Source organism: Diorhabda carinulata, unplaced genomic scaffold, assembly GCF_026250575.1.
Source record: "Diorhabda carinulata isolate Delta unplaced genomic scaffold, icDioCari1.1 Dcau_18, whole genome shotgun sequence".
Lineage (NCBI taxonomy): Eukaryota > Metazoa > Arthropoda > Insecta > Coleoptera > Chrysomelidae > Diorhabda > Diorhabda carinulata.
The window spans coordinates 52,501-62,500 of NW_026613963.1; the positions used below are offsets into that span (position 1 = coordinate 52,501).

The 10,000-nt window shown below is 36.1% G+C and overlaps 3 non-coding genes across 3 annotated transcripts in view; all 3 read left to right on the forward strand.

Moving 5' to 3' along the window:
* Window positions 1-5,449: 5,449 nt before the first annotated feature.
* LOC130903245 (small subunit ribosomal RNA) lies at window positions 5,450-7,371 on the forward strand. The gene has a single exon (XR_009060640.1). It is a non-coding gene; the product is annotated as a small subunit ribosomal RNA (ribosomal RNA).
* Window positions 7,372-8,486: 1,115 nt separating this feature from the next.
* Window positions 8,487-8,642, forward strand: LOC130903259 (5.8S ribosomal RNA). The gene has a single exon (XR_009060654.1). It is a non-coding gene; the product is annotated as a 5.8S ribosomal RNA (ribosomal RNA).
* Window positions 8,643-9,354: 712 nt separating this feature from the next.
* Window positions 9,355-10,000, forward strand: part of LOC130903258 (large subunit ribosomal RNA) — a 4,066-nt gene continuing 3,420 nt past the window's right edge. The window contains exon 1 of the ribosomal RNA XR_009060653.1: window positions 9,355-10,000. This exon is cut by the window's right edge and continues 3,420 nt beyond it. This is a non-coding gene — a ribosomal RNA (large subunit ribosomal RNA).

A 10,000-nucleotide genomic window follows, 5' to 3' on the forward strand; every position in this document is an offset into this window, starting at 1 on the left:
AACCTAACCTAACCTAACGTTTTTTTTAGTGTGGATGGAAAAATCTTCATAATACCCATCAGAAGGTGTCCCAGGTGTGCATCGCTTCACACAACCGAAACTAACATACATCTATTTCTTTATTTTTGGACAAGTACCTATTATATCGAGCGGAATATAAATTCACAATACTTTTTTCCCTTTGTTTCACTATTTTTATACAACTTTTATATGTTACACCCCGAACGGCTTCTACATACTAAACACCTTCATTCAATTTTCACAATTCATCTTTTTCGACAAGTTCCTATATCGAGCGGAATCTAATTTCCTAATACTTTGCTTTTCATAATTATTACTATTTTCATACAACTTTTATATAATACACCTCGTACGTTCATACATCGAGCGGCCATCTAATTTCATAATACTTTTTTCCGTTATTGTTAATATTTTCATAACACTTTTATATAATATACCTCGAACGGCTTCTACATAAAAAAAATTTCCATTCAATTTACACAATTCAACTTTTTCGACAAGTTCCTATATCCTGCCGACCAGACACCAAACTTAATACGGTTTTATAGACACTAGCGCCCTCTGCCGGCCAGTCACCGAACTTAACACGGTTTAATAGACACTAGCGCCCTCTGCCGGCCAGAAGACAAACTAAACACCGTTTTATAGACACTAGCGCCCTCTGCCGGCCAGTCACCAAACTTAGGTAATTTCCTAATACTTTGCTTTTCATAATTATTACTATTTTCATACAACTTTTATATAATACACCTCGTACGTTCATACATCGAGCCACCATCTAATTTCATAATACTTTTTTCCGTTATTGTTAATATTTTCATAACACTTTTATATAATATACCTCGAACGGCTTCTACATAAAAAAAATTTCCATTCAATTTACACAATTCAACTTTTTCGACAAGTTGCTATATCCTGCCGACCAGACACCAAACTTAATACGGTTTTATAGACACTAGCGCCCTCTGCCGGCCAGTCACCGAACTTAACACTGTTTTATAGACACTAGCGCCCTCTGCCGGCCAGTCACCGAACTTAACACGGTTTAATAGACACTAGCGCCCTCTGCCGGCCAGAAGACAAACCAAACACAGATTTATAGACACTAGCGCCCTCTGCCGGAGAGACGACAAACTAAACACCTTTTTATAGACACTAGCGCCCTCTGCCGGCCAGTCACCGAACTTAACACGGTTTAATAGACACTAGCGCCCTCTGCCGGCCAGAAGACAAACTAAACACAGTTTTATAGACACTAGCGCCCTCTGCCGGCCAGACGACAAACTGAACACGGTTTTATAGACACTAGCGCCCTCTGCCGGTCAGTCACCAAACTTAGGTAATTTCGTAATACTTTGTTTTTCATAATTATTACTATTTTCATAAAACTTTTATATAATACACCTCGTACGTTCATACATCGAACGGCGATCTAATTTCATAATACTTTTTTTCTTTATCGTTAATATTTTCATAACACTTTTATGTCATACACCTCGGACGACTTCTACATACAAAACATCTCCATTCAACTTCACAAATCATCTTTCTCGACAAGTTCCTATATCGAGCGGAATTAAATTTCATAATACTTGTTTTTCATTATTATTTCTATTTTCATAAAACTTTTATATAATACACCTCGTACGTTCATACATCGAGCGGCCATCTAATTTCATAATACTTTTTTCCGTTATTGTTAATATTTTCATAACACTTTTATATAATATACCTCGAACGGCTTCTACATAAAAAAAATTTCCATTCAATTTACACAATTCAACTTTTTCGACAAGTTGCTATATCCTGCCGACCAGACACCAAACTTAATACGGTTTTATAGACACTAGCGCCCTCTGCCGGCCAGTCACCGAACTTAACACTGTTTTATAGACACTAGCGCCCTCTGCCGGCCAGTCACCGAACTTAACACGGTTTAATAGACACTAGCGCCCTCTGCCGGCCAGAAGACAAACCAAACACAGTTTTATAGACACTAGCGCCCTCTGCCGGAGAGACGACAAACTAAACACCTTTTTATAGACACTAGCGCCCTCTGCCGGCCAGTCACCGAACTTAACACGGTTTAATAGACACTAGCGCCCTCTGCCGGCCAGAAGACAAACTAAACACCGTTTTATAGACACTAGCGCTCTCTGCCGGCCAGTCACCGAACTTAGCTAATTTCGTAATACTTTGCTTTTCATAATTATTACTATTTTCATACAACTTTTATATAATACACCTCGTACGTTCATACATCGAGCGACGATCTAATTTCATAATACTTTTTTTCTTTATCGTTAATATTTTCATAACACTTTTATGTCATACACCTCGGACGACTTCTACATACAAAACATCTCCATTCAACTTCACAAATCATCTTTCTCGACAAGTTCCTATATCGAGCGGAATTAAATTTCATAATACTTGTTTTTCATTATTATTTCTATTTTCATACAACTTTTATATAATACACCTCGTACGTTCATACATCGAGCGGCGATCTAAATTCATAATACTTTTTTTCCTTATTGTTAATATTTTCATAACACTTTTATGTGATAGATACACCTCGGACGGCTTTTAAATACAAAACATCTCCACTCAATTTTCACAAATCATCTTTTTCGACAAATTGCTATATCGAGCGGAATTTAATTTCATAATACTTGTTTTTCATTATTATTTCTATTTTCATACAACTTTTATATAATACACCTCGTACGTTCATACATCGAGCGGCGATCTAAATTCATAATACTTTTTTTCCTTATTGTTAATATTTTCATAACACTTTTATGTCATACACCTCGGACGGCTTTTAAATACAAAACATCTCCACTCAATTTTCACAAATCATCTTTCTCGACAAATTGCTATATCGAGCGGAATTTAATTTCATAATACTTGTTTTTTATTATTATTTCTATTTTCATACAACTTTTATATAATACACCTCGTACGTTCATACATCGAGCGGCGATCTAATTTCATAATACTTTTTTTCCTTATGGTTAATATTTTCATAACACTTTTATGTCATACACCTCGGACGACTTCTACATACAAAACATCTCCATTCAACTTCACAAATCATCTTTCTCGACAAGTTCCTATATCGAGCGGAATTAAATTTCATAATACTTGTTTTTCATTATTATTTCTATTTTCATACAACTTTTATATAATACACCTCGTACGTTCATACATCGAGCGGCGATCTAATTTCATAATACTTTTTTTCCTTATTGTTAATATTTTCATAACACTTTTATGTCATACACCTCGGACGGCTTTTAAATACAAAACATCTCCACTCAATTTTCACAAATCATCTTTCTCGACAAATTGCTATATCGAGCGGAATTTAATTTCATAATACTTGTTTTTCATTATTATTTCTATTTTCATACAACTTTTATATAATACACCTCGTACGTTCATACATCGAGCGGCGATCTAATTTCATAATACTTTTTTTCCTTATTGTTAATATTTTCATAACACTTTTATGTCATACACCTCGGACGGCTTTTAAATACAAAACATCTCCACTCAATTTTCACAAATCATCTTTTTCGACAAATTGCTATATCGAGCGGAATTTAATTTCATAATACTTGTTTTTCATTATTATTTCTATTTTCATACAACTTTTATATAATACACCTCGTACGTTCATACATCGAGCGGCGATCTAAATTCATAATACTTTTTTTCCTTATTGTTAATATTTTCATAACACTTTTATGTCATACACCTCGGACGGCTTTTAAATACAAAACATCTCCACTCAATTTTCACAAATCATCTTTCTCGACAAATTGCTATATCGAGCGGAATTTAATTTCATAATACTTGTTTTTTATTATTATTTCTATTTTCATACAACTTTTATATAATACACCTCGTACGTTCATACATCGAGCGGCGATCTAATTTCATAATACTTTTTTTCCTTATTGTTAATATTTTCATAACACTTTTATGTCATACACCTCGGACGGCTTTTAAATACAAAACATCTCCACTCAATTTTCACAAATCATCTTTCTCGACAAATTGCTATATCGAGCGGAATTAAATTTCATAATACTTGTTTTTCATTATTATTTCTATTTTCATACAACTTTTATATAATACACCTCGTACGTTCATACATCGAGCGGCGATCTAATTTCATAATACTTTTTTTCCTTATTGTTAATATTTTCATAACACTTTTATGTCATACACCTCGGACGGCTTTTAAATACAAAACATCTCCACTCAATTTTCACAAATCATCTTTCTCGACAAATTGCTATATCGAGCGGAATTTAATTTCATAATACTTGTTTTTCATTATTATTTCTATTTTCATACAACTTTTATATAATACACCTCGTACGTTCATACATCGAGCGGCCATCTAATTTCATAATACTTTTTTTCCTTATTGTTAATATTTTCATAACACTTTTATGTGATAGATACACCTCGGACGGCTTCTAAATACAAAACATGTAATTTCATAATACTTCTTTTTAATATTCACAATACATCTTTTATATATTTTCACTATACATCTTTATTAATGTTAATGTAGAAGGCGTACCGTTGTACAGCGCACATATATGTGTGGTGTATCGAAGTTGACGTCTCGTTAAATTTTAATAAACTCGTTATAATTTACGTAAAGACGTTGTTTCGGTCATTCCACATCGGTGGATTATATAGTTTTCTGAAAGGGTCCCCGTTCTCCTCCAATATATTAACGTATATTGCTAGCGGTTCCCTTTTTAGATATTATATCAATTTATCCACAAATTAAATATCTATTGCGAGATCGCGAATTTAGCTAGCGTTCTATCGTGAGCGATTCATATGCGATCGTCTATGAAAAATATATATTATATTACACTTTTATATATATAATATACACAATATTTGCGATAACTCTCATTATTCCGTGCGAGAATAAAAATTTCGTTCATTATTACCTAATGTATAAACCATGTCGCTTACAATCTAGCGAAGGGTAGAGATAATGTCGAAATTGTAGCCCGGTCGACGTAATCATCTAATTTTTCTCATTTCGATTAAATTTAGATAGATTTATAGTCGATTCGGTGAAATTTTATAAAATAAGAAAAAATATAAATAAAGCGTGGCGCTGAAAATTATATATTTTCAATAATAAGCGCAGCAAACACGCAAAAGAAAAAGTAAATAACAATGTGTTTATACACGGAATATAGATGATTATTATATTATGTATAAATATAAAGTATATATGTAATATAAAAAACATCATCATAATTTATCCTCTTTTGGATATTGTTATTAAAACTTTTTCGATAATAGTTTTTTATTATAAAATATATATATATATATAATAATAATAGTAATAATATATATTATATATATTATAAAACACAGTTCCCTGGTTGATCCTGCCAGTAGTCATATGCTTGTCTCAAAGATTAAGCCATGCATGTCTCAGTACAAGCCAAATTAAGGTGAAACCGCGAAAGGCTCATTAAATCAGTTATGGTTCCTTAGATCGTACCCACATTTACTTGGATAACTGTGGTAATTCTAGAGCTAATACATGCAAACAGAGTTCCGACCGGAGACGGAAGGAGCGCTTTTATTAGATCAAAACCAATCGGTGGCGGGCTTGCTCGTCATCGTACAATTTGGTGACTCTGAATAACTTTTCGCTGATCGCACGGTCTCGCACCGGCGACGCATCTTTCAAATGTCTGCCTTATCAACTGTCGATGGTAGGTTCTGCGCCTACCATGGTTGTAACGGGTAACGGGGAATCAGGGTTCGATTCCGGAGAGGGAGCCTGAGAAACGGCTACCACATCCAAGGAAGGCAGCAGGCGCGCAAATTACCCACTCCCGGCACGGGGAGGTAGTGACGAAAAATAACGATACGGGACTCATCCGAGGCCCCGTAATCGGAATGAGTACACTCTAAACCCTTTAACGAGGATCAATTGGAGGGCAAGTCTGGTGCCAGCAGCCGCGGTAATTCCAGCTCCAATAGCGTATATTAAAGTTGTTGCGGTTAAAAAGCTCGTAGTCGAATCTGTGTCCCACGCCGCTGGTTCATCGTACGCGGTGTTAACTGGCGTGTCGTGGGACGTCCTGCCGGTGGGCTTAGCTCGCAAGGGCGGCCCAACTCAATCCCGCCGCGGTGCTCTTGACTGAGTGTCGAGGTGGGCCGGCACGTTTACTTTGAACAAATTAGAGTGCTTAAAGCAGGCCAAAATTTTGCCTGAATACTGTGTGCATGGAATAATGGAATAGGACCTCGGTTCTATTTTGTTGGTTTTCGGAACCCCGAGGTAATGATTAATAGGAACGGATGGGGGCATTCGTATTGCGACGTTAGAGGTGAAATTCTTGGATCGTCGCAAGACGGACAGAAGCGAAAGCATTTGCCAAAAACGCTTTCATTGATCAAGAACGAAAGTTAGAGGTTCGAAGGCGATCAGATACCGCCCTAGTTCTAACCATAAACGATGCCAGCTAGCGATCCGCCGACGTTCCTCCGATGACTCGGCGGGCAGCTTCCGGGAAACCAAAGCTTTTGGGTTCCGGGGGAAGTATGGTTGCAAAGCTGAAACTTAAAGGAATTGACGGAAGGGCACCACCAGGAGTGGAGCCTGCGGCTTAATTTGACTCAACACGGGAAACCTCACCAGGCCCGGACACCGGAAGGATTGACAGATTGAGAGCTCTTTCTTGATTCGGTGGGTGGTGGTGCATGGCCGTTCTTAGTTGGTGGAGCGATTTGTCTGGTTAATTCCGATAACGAACGAGACTCTAGCCTGCTAACTAGGCGTATTTCGACATCCCAAAGGCCCGTCGGTATTGAGTTTCGGCTCTTGCCGTTCGCGGTTTTTACTGTCGGCGTACAAATAATTCTTCTTAGAGGGACAGGCGGCTTCTAGCCGCACGAGATTGAGCAATAACAGGTCTGTGATGCCCTTAGATGTTCTGGGCCGCACGCGCGCTACACTGAAGGAATCAGCGTGTCCTCCCTGGCCGAGCGGCCCGGGTAACCCGCTGAACCTCCTTCGTGCTAGGGATTGGGGCTTGCAATTGTTCCCCATGAACGAGGAATTCCCAGTAAGCGCGAGTCATAAGCTCGCGTTGATTACGTCCCTGCCCTTTGTACACACCGCCCGTCGCTACTACCGATTGAATGATTTAGTGAGGTCTTCGGACTGAGCGCGGTGGCGTTTCGGCGTCGCCGATGCTTCGGAAAGATGACCAAACTTGATCATTTAGAGGAAGTAAAAGTCGTAACAAGGTTTCCGTAGGTGAACCTGCGGAAGGATCATTACAGAGTATTTGTTCGTTTTTAAACAAAAAAAAAAAAAACGAAATCAAGTCTGTATTAATTGTAAAAGAGAATTTTCTTCTACAAAATTATCGAACTCTTCAAAAGAAATTTATATATGTTATAAATTATATATATATATATATATATATATATATATTATAGATGTATATATATTGAAATCTTTTTTTAATTTTTACAAAATTCGAACAAGTTTCGAATAAAATTAAAAAAAAAAAGATAAATATAATTCATACGTCTATAAAAATATATTTACATATATAAATTTTTCCAATAAAAATATAACGAAAAATTTTTATCATAGTTTATAGAAGGCGTCGACGACGATGACGACACAACAATAACAACATATGTATTATTATATATTATAACGATTGACGGAACGATCATTAACAAAATTTCTTGTTAACTAAAAACGTTCTGATAAAGAATCGTTATTATAATAAACGAAAAATATATAGTTTATTGAAACGTCGTCTGTTGTCGTGTGTGTGTCTATATTTTTATGGATAAATTTTATTTCGTTTATTATATTATTACTTAAGTTTTTTATCGTTTGAAGGTAATACAAGAAAATATCGACAAGATTATATGTGATGATTATGTTATTGAGACATTTTCATCCGGGTACCTAAACGAAATTTAAGCACATGTCGATTCTATCGATATGTATAAAAATTCGTTTTAGAAATAATATTTTATGTATTATTTCGAAGGTGTTCGAAGATTTACGCCCGACCGTCGAAATTTGTATAAAACTTTCAAGATAAAAAAAAAACTGTAATAATATAAAGAGGAGGAATATATCGTGCGAGATATCTGTCTATGCGCGCCTCGTTTGTAATAAAACATGTGCAGCGGTTAAAATTTATCAGATATATCAAAGTACGATATTATAATTTCTCTAAAAGTTTCGAATAATTACCATTTATTATAATATATATATATATATATATATATATATATATAAAAAATGTCGTTATATAAATTTTCTATACGCGTATAAGATATTATAATAATATTATTAATTTAATAATAATCAAATATTAAAAATACGACGAATAGAATATGAGAAAACGACATAATAATAAAATGATTACCCTGAACGGTGAATCACTTGGCTCGTGGGTCGATGAAGAACGCAGCTAATTGCGCGTCAACTTGTGAACTGCAGGACACATGAACATCGACATTTCGAACGCACATTGCGGTCCTCGGATACTCGTTCCCGGACCACTCCTGACTGAGGGTCGTATCAATTTAAAAGACTGCTTAGAATTTAAAATTTTTCTATTTATTAAAGAAAAATAATGCCTAAGCGTGTTGGATGTGAAACAATAACGCACACTAATTAAGAAAAAACACATGCACATACAAACTTGTGCGTATTTTTTTTTGTATTTGTGCGGCATCCTAAAGTGCGAAAAGCAGCGTAAATTTTTATAGAAAAAGTTACGCAATTTTTGAACACAACCCGCTATACCATAAATTAATCGTGTATTTATATGAAATACATAAAATTTGTTTGGTAGAGAGTTATATTTATATATAATATATATATATATTATACATATATACGACGTATATATAGTCGATAAATAAGTGTGTGTATATATAATATATTTATGATAAAATGATAACGCGGTCGTCGTGTCCGAGAGAAATAATAAAGTTTCGAAGACTGGACGTCTGACCAGTGTTTTATTTATATCATTTATACACACGGTATATCGACAAAATATATGAATTATATATATTAAAAATATTATATATGTATAAAGGCTGGTGGTGTGTTGCTGATGCTGATGCTGATGCTGATGCTGATGCTGATGCTGATGCTGATGCTGCTGCTGCTGCTGCCGACTCTTTAAATAAAAACAAATAATGTTATATTTCATATGAGAGATGATTATGATAGTTTGGCGAATTGTATTTAAATATTATACGAGATATATTATAATATATCGACCTCAGAGCAGGTGAGATTACCCGCTGAATTTAAGCATATTACTAAGCGGAGGAAAAGAAACTAACTAGGATTCCCTCAGTAGCTGCGAGCGAACAGGGAAAAGCCCAGCACCGAATCCCGTGGTCGATATCGGCCACCGGGAAATGTGGTGTTAGGGAGGATCCGTTTATCACGAGATCGTGCGGCGCGTCCAAGTCCTTCTTGAACGGGGCCACAGCCCATAGAGGGTGCCAGGCCCGTAGCGACCGTTGCCGATTGCGTGAGGATCTCTCCTGAGAGTCGGGTTGCTTGAGAGTGCAGCCCTAAGTGGGTGGTAAACTCCATCTAAGGCTAAATATGACCACGAGACCGATAGCGAACAAGTACCGTGAGGGAAAGTTGAAAAGCACTTTGAAGAGAGAGTTCAAGAGTACGTGAAACCGTTCAGGGGTAAACCTGAGAAACCCGAAAGGTCGAAAGAGGAAATTCATTCGCGTTTCGATAATTGAAGTTGAACGTTTGTATGACGGATATTGTTTGTGTTTCGGCATATTACAATAAATCGCGTTTTACGTTTTTCTAATCGATATCGAACGCGTGCACTTTTCCTCTAGTAGGACGTCGTGATCCGTTGGGTGTCTGTCTAAGACTCGAGGTGGTAGA